General features: G+C 36.3%; 1 protein-coding gene across 5 annotated transcripts in view; it reads right to left on the bottom strand.

Annotated features, from left to right (window-relative positions):
• The window catches only part of LOC138696060 (serine-rich adhesin for platelets-like), a 106,811-nt gene that overhangs the window by 70,560 nt on the left and 11,867 nt on the right, over positions 1 to 24,384 (bottom strand). For 3 of the 5 annotated variants that reach the window (XM_069820569.1, XM_069820572.1, XM_069820570.1), the window contains one exon: positions 3,852 to 3,963. The gene's annotated coding sequence lies outside the window, so the exon portion shown is untranslated. The remainder of the gene's footprint in view (positions 1 to 3,851; positions 3,964 to 24,384) is intronic. The other 2 variants (XM_069820574.1, XM_069820573.1) reach the window with 1 other exon arrangement.

Here is a 24,384-nt window from a genome sequence, read left to right as displayed (position 1 = left end):
AGGTGGAATATTTTGGGAAACAATAAAGCCGAAAGCAGAAATAATTTGCTGCTATACATAATCAATTTTTAGAAACTTTCAGTGAGACTCTTAGTGGCTCCATTCATCAATTCAGAAAGAAGTCTTAAATACTCTTGCAAGTACTACTCTTCAAATTGTAAGGAAACAGACAGGGCCATTTGTTTTGCTCTTATCATACACAAAACTAAAAGATATAAACTTAAACCAAACAATTATTTGTTGCCGTTTGTTTTTACTTGGATAGTTACATTTATCAATGTTTTTTTAGGTTTTAGACCAAGTATCTTGTTAGATACAGAAGAAGCACCGAGTAAATGTGGCATAAACATGCAAAACTGTATTGCACAAACTTAGAATGGCACCAATGTAATGAAGATATCAGTTAGTGGTATACAAACTCTAACCAGATAAGATGTACCCCCAAGCAATTTATACACATTGTCCAAATCATCGCAAATCATCAACTTAATCTTGTTATTGTTTATGGTTGCAAAAATGTTAAAAGTGTCATAAAGCTTTATCTCTTTGCTATAGAAATTGTATGTTTTCATGTCAGGATCAGTCACAGATTCCCTTTTTAGTAATGTTCAGCACGAGCATAATCTATTATAGAATGGCAAGCTGAGTGCGAAGATTTGCAAAACAGCAGCCTGCAAAGCTATTGAAGTTATTAAGAAAATTTTACATGTCATTATTGTCACACTCTACAGACTTGCAGAAGACAGAAGAGATTGATCACAGCAAGCACAAGGGCTACTGAATTCAACAGATCTGAAAATTTTTAGTATATTTGTGTATATTTAGTGCCATAATTGAAAGAAATAAAAATTGTGTTCAACATTCTGCAGAGTAAAGACAATGATGTTGGTTGTGCATGTCAAGGGCCTCCATTTCCGCATAACATGAGACGTATTAGGCAGAGTGACGCCATTTTGTGCAGTAATACAGTGGATCAGTACATATCCAGAAGTGTGAGAGAGAAGGTCGTGCTGCTTTTTATCTGTTTGTGAGTGTCATTCAAAATGAGTGCTGCAATAGAAAATCCCTACAATTGTGAAGTTGCGAGCAGTGATACGGTATCTGCTAGCAAAAAATTTAAAGGTCTCAGAAATTCGTGAATTGTGTATGTTTATGAGCAAAACATAATGAGTGAGGGTGCTGTGTGACAATGGTGTCAGAAGTGAAAAAATGGACGAACAAACATTCACAATGAAGAAAGAAGTGGCCAGCTGAGTGTTGTCAATGATAACCTAATCCAGAAAGTTGATACAAAAGTTTGTGAAACCATCGGTTCACCATACCAGAACTTTCCAAACAATTTTCTCAAATATCTGGAACTCTTCTGTATAAGATTACAGAAAATTTAGGGTACTGGAAATTCTTTGCTCATTGGGTTCCAAAATTAGTTTCTGAACGACATGTCATATTGGATGAGATCTGCTTTAACCTTCCTGTCACATTAATGCATCGAAAAAGAAGAACTTCTGAGCAAGACTGTCACTGCTGATGAGACATCAATTTCGTATGTAAACAATGAAACAAAAAGCCAGTCAAGGGAATGGGGTCACACATACACTCATCAAGAAAGGCAAGAAGGTGCCAGCAGAATTTCCCCACCATAAAACATGTCAATTGTTTTTTTTGGACAGTCAAGAGGTACTGTTGGTGGACTTTATGAGAGAGGTATATGACAATCAATTCGCAGGTCTATTGTGAAATTTTAACAAAATTGAAGGGTACATGGGAAAAACAATCAATGTCACAATTCTTCGGAATATGTATGATAAGCACTTTCTTGTGTTAAATTTTAACGTACCTTGTTAACATGTTTCGACCTATTTTGGGTCATCTTCAGAACTGGTCATTGTTGGTGTTGGCATCTCTTGTTTCCTGTGAGGGTGCGTTCGTAGTGTAGAGTCAAAGAGTATATGTGTTTTGAAATTGAGTTATGTGTTGAGAATATCATTGGGGTGTGTTTTCGTGTGTCTGTATATTTCATATTGTTTTAGTGTGTTTAGTTTCTGGCTTTGTTGGTTGGATGTGCAGTATTTCCATGTCTGTGTTGATGTCTCTGTAGGTGTGGTTGGCATTTGTACTTGTGTTCTGTATATGTGGAGGTGTTTTGTAATTTTGTTATGGTCGTGATGTGTTCTTTGTAACGTGTTTGAAATGATCTGCCTGTCTGTCCTATGTAAAGTTGTTGCAGGTGTTAGATTTGAGTTTGTATATGCCTGTGTGGTTGTATTTGTTTGTGTTGTTTGCGTGTTGAAATGTTTTTGTAGAGTGTTATTTGTTCTGTATGCGATGTTGTGATTTAATTTCTTGAATGAGGTTGCAATTTTATGTGTGTTTTTGTTTTCGTATGTTAGTGTGATGTATTTTTTGTGTTCTTGTGTTTGTATTGTATTTTTCTGTTTTTTGTGGTTTTGTTTTGTCTTACATATTATGTTGTCTATTATGTTGGGGTTGTATTCAATTGACATGTTTTATGGTGGGGAAACTTCTACATAGGACAGACAGGCAGATCATTTCAAACACGTTACAAAGAACACATCACAGCCATAACAAAATTACAAAACACCTCCACATATGCACAACACATCACAAATGCCAACCACACCTACAGAGACATCAACACAGACATGGAAATACTGCACATCCAACCAACAAGCCAGAAACTCAACACACTAGAACAATATGAAATATACAGACACACGAAAACACACCCCAACGATATTCTCAACACACAGCTAAATTTCAAAACACATACACTCTTTGACTCTACACTACGAACGCGCCCTCACAGGAAACAAGATGCACCAAGACCAACAACGACCAGTTCTGAAGATGACCCAAAAGAGGTCGAAACATGTTAACAAGGTACGCTAAAATTTAACACAAGAAAGTGCTTATCATACATATTCCGAAGTGATACAGTGTTAAAAGTTGTGTAATCAAGATGTATAGTCACAATTCTGTTAAGGGCGATGACATTATTTAATTCAATAGCATAGTCTAGTTCATATTGTCACAAAGCTTAAAGTGATTTTTTGCATTTCTCGTGATACAATACTCCAAGTGGTTAGCAACTGAGAGTACTAGGAACAATAGACTGTGAGACAGTAGCGATTCTAGCGGCTAGCAACCAAAGTTCAACTGTCATTGGATGCATATTCCCTATGTATTGAGCTTCGTGACTGTATGTATTACACTGCGATATTACTACAAACTTTACTGTTGTTTTATCAAAACTGGTAAAGGAGAATATCACCACAGATACAATCGTCCTTTTCTTCATTTTCAATAGAAACAGAAATAAATTTTGCAGTAATGTACTGAATTAGGTAACTATCTCACCCTTAACAGAACAGAACAGCAACACTCCCCAGAGATAAGTACTATCAGATGTTTCAAGAATAGATGAAATTATGGATCCAACAGATTATATTACATTTCAGCTGTATAAGCATCAGAATGGTCTGGCTAACATCAAAGTATACCAGCTAACTCGACAAAATGTTGAGGAAAATAGTCTATAATTAACTGTTGAATAGTTGATTATAAGTTGATGACATCCTTCTACTGTTAAGTCTAATGATATTTAATCGGATATTTAATGACGCTATATCAACTATCAACTACGCGATTATCTAGTATCACTGGAATTGATGTTTGCAATATGGTATTTTGACAAGATAAGTATGATGTTTCACCATGGGAATACAGTCCAATGTTATAAGAACTTAAATAATTAATGTGGTTTAAGATAACTCTGAAACAATAAATTCTTATGTACTATTACAATGCTTACAATATTCAGATTCACATACCGATCAGACTCACATAGTCCCACTCAGGGTGGGGGGAAAGCTCAGCTCTTATCGACTGGTTGTCACACCAAAGGTAGCTCAATCCAGTGATTGTGAAGAGCTATCAATCCTGCTGCAAAAGAAAAAAATAAAAGTTGTAGTATCATTTTATCTCTTCATGTTGATACATTGGTATTTTTGTATTAGTCTTACAAAGCAAATAATTTCAGTATAATTCAAAAGTTAGCACTGGATTTTTCTGATACATCTTACATCTACTACTGACTTTATATGCATCAAAATGATCTAGAAATATAAAAATCAATATACAACAGCTTTAAATTTCATGGTTATCATTTCCAAATAATGACGAACAGTACAATAAAAGAGTATCAACGACAATCAATTTATCATACATAGGAAGTCGGCATTACACCAGGATATCAAAATAAACAATGCTATTGTAACAGCGATCATAAGTAATCACATAATCATTAAAATATTGTCATGAGAAGATTGTAGGTTTCCTTAATAAACTGAATAAAAATATGTATTTGTTGATAACGAATTCACTAATATAATTTACAACCAGTATAATGGCTGGATTTATCATTAAATTCAGTGCCTCTAAATTTCAGCAAAGCAAATGAATAATGGCCCAGCTGGCAACTAATATTTGAAAGGTACTGTCTTGCATCAAGATTGGATGAAAAACCAGGAAAGAGGCAAGTAAATTTGTTAATATACATTGTGGGTACAAATAATTGGACGATTTCAGAAGGCTATATTTTCACCAATATTGAACATAAATAAACGATCCCACCATCATTTGAAAGAGGGGAATTTGAAGTTTTATGATGGCCTTAGATGCACTCAATGTGAGCCCCACATATAATATGGCAGACGTTCAGATGGTGATCCCATTCTTGCTACCCTCTCAAGCATGTTTTGTGTGATGTTCCTGATTGTTGTGTTAATGCACCTTCTCAATTCAGTCAATACTGCTGGAAATGGAAGTATGTAAACATTGTCCTTGACGAAACCCCACAGGGAGAAATCATTGTGAAATCCAATGAACGAGGTAGCCATGTGCAGAAGGTGCTGTCTGCGTCTGTTGCATGACCAATCCATCGACCTGGTATTTGTTAATTTAGGAAAATTGGCTAATGCCACAACTCACGGACGAAGAGGAACAGGGGTTCATTTTCCAACAAGATGGAGCCCCTCCATATTGGCCTATTGAATGGATTGGTCGTGCAACGGATGTAGACAGCACCTTCTGCACATGGCCACCCAGTTCACCTGATTTCAGTGATTTATTTCTGTGGGGTTTCGTCAAAGACAAAGTTTGCATAACTCCACTTCCAACGACTTTGGCCGAATTGAGAAGGCACATTAACACAACAATCAGAAATGTCACACAAGACATGCTTGAGAGGGTTCGGCAAGAATGGAATCTTTGCCTAGATGTCTGCCATATTACACGTGGGGCTCACATCGAGTGCATCTATGGTCAGTACAAAACTTCAAACTTCCCTTCTTCAAATGGTGATAAGATCATGTATTTATGTTCAATGTTGGTGAAATTATAGCCTCTGAAATCGTCCAATAATTTGTAACCACGGTGTATATTATAGTATAAGAGGACATGCTGCTGAGGTATTTTCAACATTTAAATTGTCAAAAACCCAATGGGAAAAATATGACGAAGTTATTAAAACTTTTGAATCAAATTTTCTTCTGAAACATGTGATTTATGAGAGAGTCATTTTCAATCAATGGTAACAGCTTAATGGTGAATCTGTTGTCAATAAATTTATTACATTTCTGTATGTATTAGCAGAGAAGTGAGAGTTCAAAGGATTTACCAAAGATGAATTCATAATGGACTGAAATGTAGTTGGAATTGAATAGCCACCCAGAACAAGGTTGTAACCCTCATTTCTCATAAGTTGACTTTTTCGTGAATAATGGTTGTTAATGATGCGTTATGTGTAATGCTTTTACTCGTATTAAAACTAGCACACATGTCTGATTGTCAACTTTCCTCTAAAAAATTAAAAGTATGTACAGTACAATGTGTTTTTCCCCCATTTTTAAGAATATCATATTTGCTGATTACAACACTGTTCTGGGCGGCTATTCAATTAGTGATTCTGCTCTAAGAGAGAAGATGCAATTACTGAGTGTTCTTATTCTAGACCAAACAGTTAAAATGGCTAAGCAGTCTGAGGCAGTTTAAGCCCCCCAAATTTAGAATGATAAACACTGTAATATTGACATAGGTAGGATTATCCAAATTCGTCCTCACTATATGTTCTGTAATTCTTTGTAACAAACAAATACTATTCAGCGGCTAAATTAAGAAATACAGTCTCAAAATCCTGTGAGAAGTGTGGCTATTCTTTCACTTTTCCAAATTATGCCCAGTTAAAAATATAAATAATATTTGTAATAAAGTACGACATTTTTCAAAAGTATGTCAATTTGGGCAAATCGTAAAACAGCGAATGCTAAGCTCCGCCCACGACCCCTTTCCACTTTTCCCCTACAAGCTCCCAACACACTCTAGCGGGAAAGAGTGGAAATAGGGATTTACGATGGGGGTGACATCTAGCAGAGGAAAGTGGAACAAAAAGAGTGAATGCGTCATCTACGAAGCAAAAGGGGAACTTCGTCCTGCCACCCTCTGTCCCTCTCTCTCCAGCCTCTCCTTCTCTGTTCCTTGCTTCATGTCTCTCTTTTTTTTTTCTTATGACTTTGCAGTGGGTAGGATTCGATCCGGGTATCTTCCTAACGAAACGCGAAAAGCACACACACTTTTTGGTCACGCTTTAGACCTCTCGGCTACCGAGGCGAGTTGGTGGTAGAAGGGAAAATGAATCTATTTATGTTCAAGGGAACTGCCGTAACGTATTTCAGAAATACGATTGGTGCAAGGATTCATAGCGGGAGACAATGATGGACTGGCGCGGGGGACAATGACCGAATAGCGTGGATAGAAAGTGGCGGGCTTGTGAATTTAGCTTGGTAAGGGTTGACTGAGGGGGTGGCATAAGTGTTAACGCATGCTGGTAGAGCTTCATTGTGTCCGTGTCCAGCTTCGTGTACAGACGGAACCACGTGTCGTGATGAGCCGTATCGAAGACGTGTACTTCTTCCTCAAATTGTGCAGGGAGAATTTGAAGTCGGATACTATAAGTTACTGTGAGGAGCATGGATTATAGCAGACGAGGCTCTGGTGACTATTGTGTTACTTCGAGGACAGTGCAAAGTTAACAGGTGAGTGTTGTTTTATGAAAAACCCACATTACATGTAGCTGTTGTCTAATGCGCCCTAATTTGGTTGTGTTGTGTTGTTGTCTAATGCACCCTAATTTGTTTATATTGTGTATTAGTACATGTTAGTTCGAGGAAAAAACGTAGTGTTGTAAAATATGAAATACGTGCGAGGCAATAGGCAGTTATCCACCGAAGGGGGACAGATAGTACAGAGAGAGAGAGAGAGCAGGTGAGCGAGGTGCCGAGCAGTGAGGATGGGGATAACTTCCCCTACTGGCTTCGCTGTTTCACGATTTATCCATAAATTTCAAAAAGGAAAAAATTGATTGGCAATTCAGTTTTCTGAAGCTGAAAATGAAGAAATCGGGTCAGTGTTCAACTAAATGGACAATATCACACAGACCATTACTTATTGTAATTGGGTTTCTGATGTCAATTGTCCATGGGTGGTATCCATTAGAATACAAGATCAACTTTTAGTTGGGAGAATTGATACCAGAGCAGATATAACCAGTCTCCCTACAACAGTATAATATAATATAATATCATATTATGATGAGTACTTTAATGCTATCACCCTTCAAAGATCAGAATGCAAGTTACATAATGCCAACAAAATTCAGATGGAGATCAGAGAATATTTAATAGAAAATATCCCACGTGAAGGAAAATATTAACCAATGGAAATTTATATGATCAAAGGTCTAGGACATTCTTGACAGAAATAAATGTCAGAAATTAAGCATATTAAACGAACCCATTCACAGAATATAAATGCAATGTTATTACTGTCAAAAACAAAACTCTTTTACGTCCAATTAATGAGTATCCGGAATTGTTCAATGGTTTAGGAAGCACGAAAATTCCTTACAAGATTCAGTTAAAAGATAACGCAACTCCATATGCTCTTTCAACTCCACAAAGAGTACCAATTCCTTTACTATCTGAAGCAAATCGAAATCTTGCTGCAAGGCTAAAATTGAGAGTCATAATTCCCTTACAAAAAGGTACTGATTGGTGTGCTGGATTTGTTCTTGTCCCAAAACCCAATGGTAAACGAAGAATCTGCGTGATTTATACGTCTCAAACAATACATTATACACCAAGTACATCCAATGCCAGTCACCGAAAATATTTTAGGACATCTAACTAAAGCCAAATAGTTTTTCAAACTTGATGCTAATCATGTATTTCGGCAATGCATTTTGGATAATGAATCTCAAAAACTAACGACATTTATCACTTCTTTTGTGAGATTCATGTACAAAAGTCTCATCAGCAACTGAATTCTATCAAGAAAGAATAGTAGAAAAAATCAAATAATCTAATTGGATTAAACAAAAATATTGATAATATTATATTCCACCCATATTTCACAATTAAAGATATTGTAGGATTCATCACATAAGAACTATTCTAGACGGATTAGAAGCATACAAATAAATATAGACGATATTCTGATTTACACAAACACAGTTGAAGAGCATGAGGCTCTTTTTACTCAAGTATTTCACAAACTTATTCAAGAAGGTGTAAAACTAAATCCAGATAATTGTATATTTGTAGTTACTAAAATAAAATTTCTTGAACATACCATCAGTGAAAATGGTATAAAAGTAGACCCTGATAGGATCAAAGCAATTCAGAATATGGACTCGTGAAAATGTTTCAGAGTTACGAAGTCTTCTATGCTCCATTGCTCCATCAATTATCTTACGAAATATATAGCAAATTTAGTTTCATCTCAAGATGAAGTTTTTGAATAGTTGAAAAATGAAATAACAAGCCCCTATATTAGCTTGGTTTGACCCCACAAGACAAACTATTGTAACAGCGAATGCATCATCTTATGGACTAGATGCTGAGCTTAAACAGAAACAAGACAATGGCAGCTACAGGACAGTAGCAAAATCTCTTACCCACTCTAAAAAAAACTGGGCAAAAATGGAGAAAGACAGTTATGCATTAGTTTGGGCATGTTCTGCTAAAAACTGATCACAAACCTTTGGTACCTATCTATATTTTCAAAGAAATGTTTAGACGACATACTCCCAAAAACTTAGAAGAATGCATTTACGACTGGCCAGATACTGGTATACAATAAAACATATCCATAGAAAATATTTAGGTACCACTGATATCTCTTCAACACGCCCATTGGAAGACGTTGAAGAGCACAATCCGGAAGAAAATATATTGCCATATGTAAATGTATGAATCTCTAATTTCCCACCAACAGGTAACGATTGGAAGAAATTAGATTATAGCAAAACAAAGACGAAAAATGTCAAACATAAATTCAGTTCTCTCAAAATGGATGGCCACCAAAATCTCAAATCTGAGCAGATCTGAAAGAATATTGGCAGCATTATTCAGAAGTAGTCATGAAAGATGGCCAGATTTAGAAAGAATTTAGACTACTGATATCAGCAAGCTTGTGCAAAGATATATTAGATAAAATTCATGATGGGCACCTAGGAATCACAAAATGCAGGGAAGAAGCATGTCAAGCAATATGGTGACATATCTCCAAGGCAATTGAATCAATGATAGATCAATATAATTGCAGGGAATGCATCAAAGAGCGACAGAATTGACAATGAGCTCTTGATACCATCAGAATTTCCACAAAGACCATGCAAAATGTTGCCAAAGATTTACGTATTTAAAATTTAAAGCAAAATGGTACCTATCACTGATTTCTACTCTCACTTTCCAGAAGTCGTAAAACTTGACAGTTTGAAAGAGTCAGAAGTTATTACCAAATCGAAATCAATATTTGTTTGTCATGTAATTCCTAAAAAACTTTTCAGTGGTAACAAAACTATTTTTGTCCACTGCTAATACCACAAATTTATACATTCGTTCAAAAAATGGCTATTTGTTCATGTTACTATCAAGTCAAGATTCCCACTGCCTCAGAATAATGGATTTATCGAAGACGCGGTTAAAATTATCAAGCACTGCTTCAATAAATCTTAAGATATTCAGCATGTACTTTTGAATTATCACAGTACAGTTACTACATCTGTCTTCAATGGACATTCTCCAGCAGAATTACTTATAAGTAGAAAATTAAGTTTTCATACTTGAGATTACTGATAATCTGAGACCAACTACTAACAGGGAGAAAACACGAGCAAAACAAAAACAAAAACTATGACTGGCGAAATGAAGTACAAAACGTACCAGAGCTTTATTCAGAAGAGAAAGTCTGGATTATCGATCTTAAGAAATATGGCTTAGTGGATCAAGCATCAGCACGTAGATTCGAGTCCCAGCGCCGGAGAGAATTCTTCTCCGCTCCACCCAGCCTTCATCATATGATAATGTAGAATTCCGGCACAGAAATATCACGTGTACTTCAGTACATCACAATAATATGATATAAGTAAATAATCACTTAGTGATTTAAGACTGCACTCATTCTGTCAGATCCCGGCCACTTAGTCACTCGTAATGAGTGCACCTCTGCACATAGTGTGTTGGACATTGTGCCACTGTCACATATCTGTAGTAACACAGTGTATGAGGACTGACCACTAAAGGGAAACTAAGAGGTGGAACTTAAACTGAGAGGATTCAATCTGCCATCGGAACTGGAATCCGGTGTGGCTTTGTGGATATAGAGCTGAAAACCCGGGTTCGAGTCCCAGTATTGGAGAGAATTTTTCTTTGCTCCACCCATCCTTCATCATATGACAATGCAGAATTCCTGCACGGAAATATCATATGTACTTCGGTACATCACAATAATAAGATAAAGAAAGCTAATGATTTACCAAGATCTTATTAGCTAGATGCCAGAAACTACTTAATTAGGTGTAACCACTATCATTTAATACAATGTACAAATTACCTACAAAAATATAGATGAGTTAGTAATCATGTTATTTGTTGTATTAGTACGTGATAATGTAACAATTGAGGAGCGTTTTTGCAAAGTCGATAGATGCAGAAATCAAGATTTTACAGAAATTACACTAAGTGACAGAATCTATCGAGTTTTGAAAAAACCTGGAAGGTTTGGTAGTCTCTACATACGGTATGAATCAAGTTTTAGTAAATCAGATTCCATAGATCGATTCCGGAGGTAGAAAACATACGATATCCATATGTAATTCGCTTTCTAAAATTTCTGCATCTATCGACTTTTGCAAAAACGCTCCTAATTATTTGTAACATTTTCTGTAACAAGGGAGATGTGTCAGTGATCATGAGTAATCATGCAATTGCTAGGATGTTGTCATGAGAACAGCTGTGTGATTTATAATACACAGAATAAAATATATCATTCCTTATTATTAACACTGACAGGCCTGTATTACTTTCTGATAGCCAAGTTAATTTATTATTGAAAAGAAAGAACATGATCTTCAAATGTCAAAATGTAAACTGCCTATTTTCATCCTACTCCAAAGTACACACCAGTGCAAAATGTTATCAGCTGTCTGTCTATTTCTGGTGTAGGTCTCTTTTTACGTTCTTGATCGTTTACTTTTTATGAAAGTTTGAAATCTACTGTGTAACACGAAAGTCATTTGCCAAAGTAGGAGAACAATATTAATTTTGAACTGATAAATGAAGACTTATGGCAAAGACAGCAAGGAACATTGTAAGGACCGCGACTCATTTCGCCTTCATTAGCATCATTTCATTAATCATCTTTAATAGCTACAGGTTGACGTGGTGTATGTGGTTTCAGGATTCGCCTACAGATGGCATCTGTCAACGGGAGCTGCACATACCCCAAAGAAGCCGCAGGGGCTTCAATAAGCAGACTGTGGTTTAATGGGAGAGTGTAGATCTGTCAGATAGATGGCACCTTAATGAGTGGTGGAATCAATGGCGGTGTGTTCCTCTGGTTAAGAATGCAGCAGATTCAAGCACCTGAATTGCGAACAGATGCATCGATCCGAGAAGGCTGCAAAGGAACATCACAACAGAGAGGCAGTTATGGTCTCCTGTCAAACCTGGATGCTGTGACAATCAGTATGATGCCAGAAAGCAATGAATCACGTCCTTGAAAAAAGCGATCTTAAGGACTTCAAAAGTCATCCTTATATAGCCTAACTTAGGCTATGGTGCTTACCAAGAGGGCACTCCTCCTCGGATCTTTTCATCGTAAAAGGGAGATAAAAAGCTTTACATTTAATTTTCTTAAAGTTACTTTTTTCTTTTAAGAATGTATCCATAGCTCAAAAACTGGTCAGATTTTGGAGAAATTTTGAACACTTGCTTAACACTGTATATACTTTATTTCAATGTGAGACAAATCATCTTAGCTGGTACATTTTCAATTAACACAAACTTTACTGTTGCAGAGAAAAATAAATTTTCAAAAGTTATTTTAAAAAAGGTATGAACTGACACAGGTGTTATAGAAAAACCCTTACAAGTGATTATTTCAATGTATATGAAGAAAGAATATACGAAATTTCATAAGTTATATTTTTTGGTTTTTGTATAAATGATACACGAGTAAAATGAAAATTACCAAAATCTTTTAGGCCACTCTTGCCCAAAATACTTGTTAAATTTTCACGAAAATCGTCATATATGCTTCACATGTTATTATAAGCATCATATCCACATTTCATAACACTGTGGCACAAAGTAAAGGAGTTATGAAATCATTAGCAATGTGTTGCAGTTTCATTGATATCTCTCCTTAAAAATTTTGCTACTGCTAACCAAAAATTGAAATGCTCCTAAATTACGTGTTTCTTTCTCAACACCTTCCCCCATAAAAACACACATCGTAACTCAACATGAGTGAACCTGATAGGAATCTTATAGGCCTACTAGTTATAAGCAGTCCACAGCTGTGGAGTAATGTCTAGCACGTCTGCCGGTTGGGGCAAGTTATCTGGTTGAGGTTTTTTCCGGGGTTTTCCCTCAATCAAATATGAGCAAATGCTGGGTAACTTTCAGTGCTGGACCCCGGACTCATTTCAACGGCATTATCACCATCTCATTCAGACGCTAAATAACCTAAGATGTTGATGAAGCGTCGTAAAAAAAAGGTTATAAGCAAATTGCAATTGCGTAGTAGCTATAAAAACTCTACACGAGAGAAAAGCAGGCAGAAAAGTGCTATCTCTTACCTTGAATTTCAGTATACGATCGTGAAATTGGCAGTTTCATTGGGTAGGCCAGATCTTATTTTTTTAAAGCTCAAAATAACGTAAACGAGGCAAAAAAAAATTGACGGGATTTATGGCAATCCCAATTATTGCATGAAATGTCTATACTCGACTTAAAGTAATACAATACAATATGTATGTTCTTTAACACTATTGTATTTTATATTATATAAGTCTAAATCATAAACCATATACCCATATATAGAGAATAGAGCGAAACGGACCACGAGGCACGAATTCGTTTTCATGGTATCATGAGTGACGTTAGAGTACACTTTTTTTTTGTGTACTTCGAATTCTTTATCTCGACTGCACCAACACGTGCAAGGTAAAGAGCGACAATGTAAAACAAGTTTTGTAGTTTTAATATGCAGTTTCAATTGAAACATTCATATTAATAAAAAAAAGTACGTTACTTTTAAATAATATAGGTTAATACTGTTCGATTGTTACTTGTTTAATATAACTATTCTTTACTTTTTAAATCAACAATGGGCAACTTCTCACCAACACTTTATCATCGTACTTTCTTTTCCTCTCTTCCACAGCTCTGAAGTAACGTAATCGTTCGTTTCTCGTGTTCGTCATCTTTGTGTCCCATACTACAGTCTGCATCCATAGACAATTGCTAACCACTAGGATCGCTAATATCGCCTCATTACAGACAATGCGAAGTAGTATACCGGCACAGTCTATTGTTCCTAACACCCTCACAACTCAAGCTTCGTGACTGTATATACTAGACTGTGCTCATACCTCACAAGACACAACAATGACGCATGCAGTGAAAACTACTTAAAACTTAAAATAAAACTTCGATTTCAGTAACAAAGAATTCAAATTCTTAGACTATCTGCTGGTGTCATTTATAAGAGAACTTCAAATATCCAGATTGATTAAAAACTAGCTGTACCCGTGCGCTCCGCTGCACTTGTTAGAAATAAATATAAAGTAGTTACATAATTAAAATAGCACATCTGGTCCAGGGAACATTCGTGTTTGATAGAAGGATAAATCGTTTAATATGTCACTTAATTTAAATTGTTTTTAAATAATTAAAATCATTTTGGTCCAGAGACCACTCATGTAGTGCAATGATAATTCCTTTAACATATTTCTTAATTGTTATTACATGCAAATAAAATATGATCGTTTGGTTCAGAGAACATCCGTTTTTGGTGCAATTTGGTCCCATCAAAATTTTGCTTGGAATGAAACATATTGGAAATCATTTTTAAAGAAACTTTTGTTATGCAACATTTTTCACAAAAATTAATAATAAGGGAGATATTTAGATTTATTTAATTCAAGCCCCCTTATAACATCCCTTTTAAATAAAGTGCTTTGAATGCCACATAGCCTAAAATCTAAGTTACAAGGAACTCAATTTATATTTAAATTTTCATATACATCGGTTCAGCCATTATCGCGTGAAAAGGTAACAAACATCCAGACAGACATACAAACAAAAATGTCAAAAAAGCGATTTTCGGTTTCAGGATGGTTAATTATACATGTTAACACCAATTATTTTTGGAAAATCGAAAATTACCAGAAAAAATTTGGCTACAGATTTATTATTAGTATAGATTACACGCAACAATGGATAGTCACGTGGTTCGCAAAACATTCGATGTTTTAATATCACTATCCTGACAAGTATTAGGCCCAGCGGTCTGTTATGGTCTTGTTTTCTGTCCATCTCTTCTGAGGTCTGCTAATGGATCTTTTTCCACTCGGGTTACAAGGTATAGCTCAATGAATTCAATAATCTCTCCTATCCATTCCCCAACCTCAACCTACACGTGGTGCAACCTGCTTTTATAAATGAGACAACGTAAATATTGTTAAAATAAATGTATTTAAATGTGAGCATACACTATTAACTTTCACATTCCAGTTCCCGGGCTCCCGCAAGCTTCTCGTTAATTGTGAATGCTCACATTTAAATACATTTTAACAATATTTCCGTTCTCGTTGTCGTTTCCGTTCCCGGTTTATTGTGAACCAGCCTTAACGGCGGAATAACCATACTATCAACACTGAAGAAATGCAGTGTTTAAGAGCTCGTCCAGAAGCTATAAGATGGCATACCATCAATGCACTAACCCCCTCCTAGCTAGCAACCAGTTGGGAGGCAAAATCTGTCTTTAAAGTATTGTACAATAAATAGCCAGACAATATATTTGAAGGAAAATGTTTTAATGTAGTAGTATAAATTCGTTAGCCAGGAGGCGAAAACAACAAAATACGAGTATCTGTAGAATGGAGTTGTCAACATACTGCAAAGTGCGAAGTGATAAACAGTATAATGCGTTCGCGACTAATTAGGCCTACAGTATCTTGCCGCAACCTATGATAAATAATAATAGTTTAAGTTTAGTCTGTTATTTATCAGTTGCGAAGCTAAAGAGTAGACTGAAGAAATCTGCTTACCGTGTATCTTTTTGTAGAGCAGATGTTTCTTAGCTTTTCAATCAACATTTTTTGTGACACAGACCCCACAAGATGATCACTACTTACTTTCACCCCCAAATAGAATACAGGTAAAACATGTAACTTATCTGAGTGAAACTTCAGTATCTCCTCACACTACACAATACCTCGGCCTCACATCACTTAAATAATCCCAACTAACCCACTAACCTTGTCACATACTTCAGCTTAATGTCACTTAGCTATCCCCTCATTTAACCCACCTAACCCATAAAAAAACTTAAATCAGACGCCAGTCCCATGTGTGGTGTGGGGGCGATATCGAAGATGGGCTCTTATTTGTCTCAGAGCATCCCATTATTTCTTATACCATGATAACTGAAAATTCATATTTTGTCTTCCTCCGTCCGCTATTTTAATATGTAAATGTGGTGTCGATCTCCTATCTTTGTAAGCACATTTTGTTTCGAACGTCCAACTTGACTATCTTTTAATTCTACAAATAATGACCTCAATGTTCTCTCAGTACGAGCCTTTTTACACAAAATTAATATGCAACACGCGCATGCACTTTTGATTAAACTAACACTCAACAGCGCAGCGCATTTAGAGAACACCAGTATAGCGCGACGTATTACTGTGACGGAAGGTTAACCTCGTTTCGTATGGAGATGTAACGAATCGATATCCCCTTCTCCAGTTCCCCCTCAAGCTTGCGAGTCAAGGTCGTAGCCATGCCTTTAGAGGCTTCTGCCAAAAGTCTCACACTGAATTCTGCATCCTGGAATGACTGCCAACAGTGTACTTAATATATGGAAGGATAGGAGTGCAATCGACTGTTACGATATATCGTTATTACAAACTTATAGGCCTACTAATAATAGGTATAAGCCAAATTTTTGGGTAGACTAAGCCTCAAAAGCCTCTTAACCTCTTCAATCTGAGACATTTGTTTTATTTTTAAAAAATAAAACTATGGTTTATTTAACGACGCTCGCAACTGCAGAGGTTATATCAGCGTCGACAGTGTGCCGGAATTCTGTCCTGCAGTTCTTTTACATGCCAGTAAATTTACTGATATGAGCCTGTCGCATTTAAACACACTTAAATGCCATCGATTTATTTATTTTTATTTTATTGGGTTATTTTACGACGCTGTATCAACATCTCAGGTTATTAAACGTCTGAATGAAATGGTGATAATGCCGGTGAAATGAATCCGGGGTCCAGCACCGAAAGTTACCCAGCATTTGCTCGTACTGGGTTGAGGGAAACCCCCGGAAAAAACCTCAACCAGGTAACTTGCCCCGACTGGGATTCGAACCCAGGCCACCTGGTTTCGCGGCCAGACGGCTGAACGTTACTCCACAGTTGTGGACAAATGCCATCGATCTGGGCCAGGACCGAACCCGCAACCTCGAGCATAAAAGGCCAGCGCTATACCAACTACGCTACCGAGGCCGACTGTTTTATTTTTAAACTTCAATATAATTCTACACTTAAAAAAAAAAAGTCACTGAGATGAGAAAAAATGCTGAAAAAATTCAGCACAATACAGTTATAGCACATTATGCAGGTATATTATACTATACTTTGGGTCTCTACTCATACATCTTATATCATAATCATGTGAAAAGTACGACAGCCTCGCCACTGTTATTATTATCAACATACAAAGTCAAACCTATCAACATACAGAATAAGTCAAACGTAAGTGACTGGCACTACAGCCCGCTATCCCTCGCGCATAACATTCTCGCCGTACAGTCTGGCAAGTGATCTTCCACGTAACTAGTGTATTACGTATTTAAGGAAATGCAGAAAATCTTACCTGAACTGCTCAAAATGTCCTCCATCACGTTCTATAATCTATACACATATGATATTTATAGCAGTGAAGTATTAAGTTCTGGAACACTCACTGAAGCAAGCTCATTCTCATTAATAGGCCTACAGCGTATAAGTTGTGTTATTTCATCCTCATTAACACTTATTAATAATTTAACAACACAATTTTCGATGAATGTATAGTGTCTGGAAAGTGCCGCCGAAACTTGCGTAAACATAACTCTTATGACTTCTTTTGGTAGATAAGTTTCAACGAAGAAAATACGTTGCTGTATAGTGTGTCTAACCATAATTATAAATACAGTACATTCTCAATACAGTTCAGACAACTGAGATTGGAAATGTAAAGTGCCAAGAGAATCGTGTCGCCAGCGTAGTGCAACAATTAATAAGGAATACCCACACATATCTTGGGCTAGGCTTAAAGCAAACCTAAATTACCAGCATTTTTACCGAGCTGCGAGATAACTGAGTGGCAATTAGTTCGTTGATTTTATCGACCTCATATACAGAACGCACTAGAGGACATTTTGAGCAACGCTCTGAAATTCAAGTAAGACTGTTTTCACTTCCTTAACAAATAACTCACTAGTTAGCGGAAGATAACGAAGGTAAACGAAATTTTACTAACAGCAGGAGTGCCAGTCCATTCAGCCTCGCTCACACTTTTCAAGTAGCTTCAATCAAATGACTTGATTTGACGAAATTGAAAAAATGTGAACCCTGTTTCAAGTTGAGTTTAAGTTTCAAGAGAAGTTGAATCATTCTTCACCTGACATAATTAGGAACATGAAATCCAGATGTTTGAGATGGGCAAGGCATGTAGCACGTATAGGCGAATCCAGAAATGCATATAGAGTGTTAGTTGGGAGACCGGAGGGAAAAAGACCTTTGGGGAGGCCGAGACATAGATGGGAGGATAATATTAAAATGGATTTGAGGGAGGTGGGGTATGATGATAGAGACTGGATTAATCTTGCACAGGATAGGGACCGATGGCGGGCTTATGTGAGGAACCTTCGGGTTCCTTAAAAGCCATTTGTAAGTAAGTAAGTGAAGTTGAATCCCTTTCTACTTTTACCTGACTTGAAATGGCACCTGAAACAACTTCAAGTGTATGGCTTTTGATACCAGTAACTTGAAATCAAAACGAAAACGCGCCAATTCAGATTTACGCTTATTTTAAACGTGGTAAATTAACAGCTGATTGTTTTCCTGTTGTACTGGGAAGTAAAAATAATAGGAAACAATGACTAAGTGGAATAATGACCAAGTAGGCCTACTTGAGTTTTTGGAGTTAATATGAAACTCACGAAAGCCTCTGAAATATAGATTGCAAAATATGACAGAAATGCAATGGAAGTTGCCATGAAAGAGTTCATTGAGCAATTGAACAGTAGAGGTTTTAAAGTAGACACAGATAAAGTACGAAGAGAATTAAAAACCATTAAAACTGTATATAGAGAAGAAGTGAGAAAGATAGAAGTAAAAGCAGTATTGCCTGAAGGGATGACATTTACTAGCCGAAAATGGTATGGTTCAATGCTAATAGATTTAGACAATTGTGGACAATGTGTGCCCCCACAGCCAACACCAACATTGTTTCTCGCCAAGCCTCGCCTTTCTTCAAACGTGCAAAAACATGTTTTACCTTGGCATTTTACACCACTAAAGTTAGTGTTGCAGTTATTGCCACAGAATTCAACAACTTTAGTAGTCTGTGTTTCTTAATGATGGCGTTAAGTGATTCTATCACTACTTCAGATGTCTCACCAGAATGTGTTTCAACATCCAGAAGTGTAACCTTTATTCCATCTTCAGGTATAAAGTACCTCACAACAACTAACAGAAATTTAATTTCTTTCCTGTTTCGTGTGTCTGTTGTAATTGTGACAAAATTACATTTCTAAGTCCTCATGGAGTTCATCAATTACCATGGGTCCAATTACATTCAAGATGATAGCCTCACATTTTGTTCTGGCAAGTGCAAATTTTGGTTCAAAAAGTTTCGAAATCAATTTAGAAGAATCCATCAGAGGTTCTGAAACTTTTATCATGTGAAACGGAATGGAATGTAAATGTTTTTTCTTCAGCTGTGATCGCTAGGTCCTTTTCTACAGGATCTCACTGTTTTTGAAGTACATAGCTAATGAAGAACAACCTGAAGCTGGTGATAAACCAGCTTTATGCTTAGCACTTTTTAAGTGGTCTTTAATGTCCGACCACACAACCTGTGTTAGAGAACAATGAGGCATAATGATCACATCGCACCCAATCAACTTCACTACAATATCTTTTAAGAAAAGAAAGTCCCTCTGTAGTTTCTCGGTGAATTTGCAATTACTTTTAGGCATGGCAGGAAGAGAAACAAAGGAGAAATATAACAAACTGAAGCAAAACCGTTGGCATAAATGAACAGGACTTGGCTCACTACTAGAATAGATGAATAGCGTTGTATAAACATGATGATACGGTCATAGAGTATAAACACGTGATTAGCACATCCATATAGATTTTGCGTGCACATAGTTTCATTGTCAGTGGTCTACACAAACCTAGTGGCCACGATGCAGATCGATTACAAGTATTATAGAGGTCAGCACAGCATCATTTTAGCCTTGGTTTTTCTGAACTGACACATGAGACGTGCAAGGTGCGAGGCCTGCCTCGCACAAATCCGGACTACACGAGAGATAGTGACTGGTTTCTATAACTGTGAGATGCGAGGTCTGTGCACCTCGCAACTATAGAAACCACTTACTATCTCTCGTGTAGTCCGGATTTGTGCGAGGCAGGCTTTGCATCTCACACGTCGCAAGCATCGGTTCAGAAAAACCAAGGCTTATTAGGAACTTCTATTTTTACTTCCCTCCAATTCACTATAATAATAATAATAATAATAATAATAATAGTAGTAGTAATTGTTGTAGCAGTTATTCCCTTCCTTAAACCCTTCTTTATTATGTTTTCCCGGTACAATTTGCAAATCAGCCAGGACAGGACCTTCAAACCAGAACTTCCCAGTTTTCCTAACATTGTTACGGAAACTAATTTATATGCAACACAAAAATAATATCATAGTTGGAAACTACATAAGACAAAATTTATACAATAATTTGAATCATGATCTTATCGAGTTACCATAATCTGGCCATCAAACACACGTACTGGCAGAAAGTATCTGATTGTAATATGAAGATTGTATCTGAGGCAATGCAGGAACGAAGATTTGAAGATACATTACATTCTCTTCATCTCAATAATACAAAAATAAATTATAGATCATTTTACAAACTTCAGACATCTTTTTAATTATATAAATGATGCCTTCAAACAAATATCTCCTGGAAATGCACTATCCACTGATGAGACTATTGTTCCATATTATGGATGACAGTTCATAAGAGGAAAACCCATACATTTTGGTTTCAAATTGTTGGTCACAGCTAAACCAAATGGATCTGTGTTGGCCTACAGCAGCGTTGTCAGACAGAGCCTAAACGGAGCGGAGCGCTCCACTATAACTCGTTGCGTGCTCTGGTGTTTCCACAGACATAAGCAAGTTCACGTTCCAACTGGACGTCTCTAGCTCCACAACCAGTTTCGGAGCTTACAACTCTGACACTACTGGCATACAGATTAGTTGCACATAGAAATATTCACAGTGGAACAAAACTGTATATTGATAATTTGTTCATATCATTTCCACTTTTGGAAAAAACTTTGCAAGCGAAACAAAAGTGAAACAAGTATCAATTGAGAAAACAGAGTAGAGAAATTGATTAACTTGCCTGTAAAACAGAAGTATGAGATGAGAAAGAGTGTCAGTGTTTGTAAAAGCCAGCTGACAGTGATTAGATGGAAGACAATCCAGTTCTGACTGTACTCTCGAACTGTGATTCTCAGGAATATTCAAAGATTTAATAAAAGCTAAAAAAATGAAATTATTGTGAAAATGCCTAATGAATTATTGTAAAATATAACTACAGCATAGGACGAGTTGATACCAATGCTCAGTTTACAGCACAGTTCAGGTGCAAAGTCCGGATCAAGAAATTATAGTGGTCCCTGTTTGCTGTTTGAGTATGCTGTATGTACAAGGATGGTTATTGTACTGCCAATTGAGAAATGAAATGCAGTACCTTCAATTTAGGAGACAAGCAGAGCTTTTCAACGTTCATGGCACAGAAAGTTTGAGAACAGGACCATCTTCGTCTTTCTCATATTCTGCTTCATTGAACAAAATGACAAAAATGACCACCTTATAGTGAAAGGTGAAACCAATACCACAGATGTGAACTGCGTAAAAATCACACAGCATTTCTATACATACTAAACGTGAAGTAATGTGTACCCAAAGTTTATGCAACCTTTAGCTTAGGCCATTGTTTCCCAAACCCTCTGGGGATTCACGAAATTTTGCAAGGGGTTTGCCAAAATTTTTCTCTAATGCCAAATTTTGAGGCTATTATTACAAGTTATAGGCTACCTGGAATATCGAACTATGGCAACTATGACTCCATGTGGATTAGACATAGGCCTAAGTATTGTTTTCAGTTCTTTGAAATGAAGCATGTTTAGATGTTTAGTGACAGGGAGTAGCTTCCTCAATCTGTTATGAGGAAAAGACTTTGTGTTCACGGAAATGTGTGCCAAGCGGCAGAAGGCAGAAACAGATGGGTGGGTACAAAGACGCATGCTGCTATGCTATGGCATTATGGAATTGAATAGTGAAAGGGAGTAGAATCCTCAGTCTGTCATAAAGAGAAAACTTATTTATGACCCGAGCTAAGAGGCAGTTTGGGAGGTATTTTATGTAAAATATGTGTATTCCTACTTCCTGAACGATCTTTGTATACTTACATGTAATTATATGCCATCTGTTAGTTATTTTGATGTCTTTCTGATCTATTAAAATGTTTCCTGATATGGTGTATGAACATCTGTTGCCAGCACTTACAGCAGTCCTAAAACGTGCTGAATTGCACTTTGAGTTGGGTTTTAAAAGGAATGTTTCTACATTAATTTCTAAAATTCAAAGTTTTTCTTGGGAACCGTAACCTCCACCTCAGAAAATGAACAACCAATCACATTACAAATTTATAAACATAATAACTAAATGTAACAATCAATCACAAATATAAAATTTTGTGGTTTACAACAGACTGCCTACTAATTAGCAAATCAGTTGCATATTGGCATCAGAATCATTTCAGTTCACATCTAAAATTTATAAGTGGTTGAAAAGTGGAAATTTGGAACAGGAATAGAAATCAGGAGTGTTGCGTCAAGCTCATCAAGTGATTCAACGTCAAGTGATGTGCATCAATCTGACAAAGGTCAATAGTGTATAAAGAGAAGAAAGTACAATGATAGATTTCCCTATACAGGTGACAGGGACTGTCCAAGATAGCAGTGTGTTGTTTGTGGTGACATTCTTGTTAGTCTGAAACCTCCTGTATCTTTTTTTCCCCTATTGTACTGGAAAAAAGGACCTGAAGGCTTGCACTGCAGCCTGAGGCTTATTGTGCTTACCACTCCTATTCTGTGAATGATTAGGTAGCCGAACGACAGTGCTCTTGTGCAAGTGCAGCATGCCACACCATGAACTTAACCCAAGCTATTGTATGAATGATATGTGAATTAATGATGGCAAAATGAGTCTGAGGTCCAACACCGAAAGTTACCCAGCAATTCTGCTTCAATTGGTTGAGGGAAAACCCTGGAAAAAAAACCCAACCAGGGTTTGAACCCAGGCCCACTCGTTTCACTGTGAGACACACTATTACTCTACAGCAGTGGACTTCCTCTACTTTAACGCCATTTCTATCAATTTTCTAATAAAAAAGTTATAAATCTTTGTAATTAATTAGTTTCTTGATTAAGTTTAAAAAAGGAGTTACCAGTGTTAGCGAATAAAACCATAACAGCCTTATACCATTATTCATCCACAAAATTGTGACAGGAGTATTTTTATTCATATGGCTATATAAAAACAATAAATCCAGAAATATACTTTGTGCTGGAAGTGATCTGAGACTTCATTTAACTTCTTTGGTTCCTGACTTCAAAGTTCTGTGCCATAGAAAGAAAGAGTAACCTTCTCATTGAATTCCAAGTGAAGAGGTGGTAACTCTATAAGAAAACTTTTAGATTAAGAGAGAAATTTAATATATTGAAACTACCCTGCAACTTAAACCCATATGAACTTCTGCCACTACATGACATTTAAAAAATATCAATAAAGTAGCTTAATTCCCAGCATACGATTAAATTAAAAGTGTGAATTTTAATAATCTGACTTTATATATAGGAAAATGGCCAATTGTATTAACTTGCATAATTAATTTCGGTTTTAATGTTTTAAATGTAAAATAAATGTACAATTATTTGAACTGCTGTAGTTTCAATATTTTAAGCATTGTAGAGTCATTTGGGGGCAAAATCTTAAGGTAGGCCTATTTACTGTAACTATATCAAATTCAAGTTAATTTAAGTCTGTTACTCCCTCTGTCCCATAATAATTGTTCGGTACGCTTTTATTTATTGTTGGCATTTATGTAGGAGCAAAATGAAACCTAGTATGAGTAATATAACTTCATTTAACTTCTTTGGTTCCTGACTTCAAATTTCTGTGCCATAGAAAGAAAGAGCAACCTTCTCATTGAATTTCAAGTGAAGAGATGGTAACTCTATAATGAAAACTTTTAGATTAAGGGAGAAATTTAAAATATTGAAACTACCCTGCAACTTAAACCCATATGAACTTCTATCACTAAGTGACATTTAAAAATATCAATAAAGTAGCTTAATTCTCACCATAAGTTTAAATTAAAATGTGT

Source organism: Periplaneta americana, chromosome 3 (genome assembly GCF_040183065.1).
Source record: "Periplaneta americana isolate PAMFEO1 chromosome 3, P.americana_PAMFEO1_priV1, whole genome shotgun sequence".
In the NCBI taxonomy this organism is placed as follows: domain Eukaryota; kingdom Metazoa; phylum Arthropoda; class Insecta; order Blattodea; family Blattidae; genus Periplaneta; species Periplaneta americana.
Note: the sequence above shows the minus strand (reverse complement) of the source record. Positions and strands in the feature narration are given on the sequence as shown.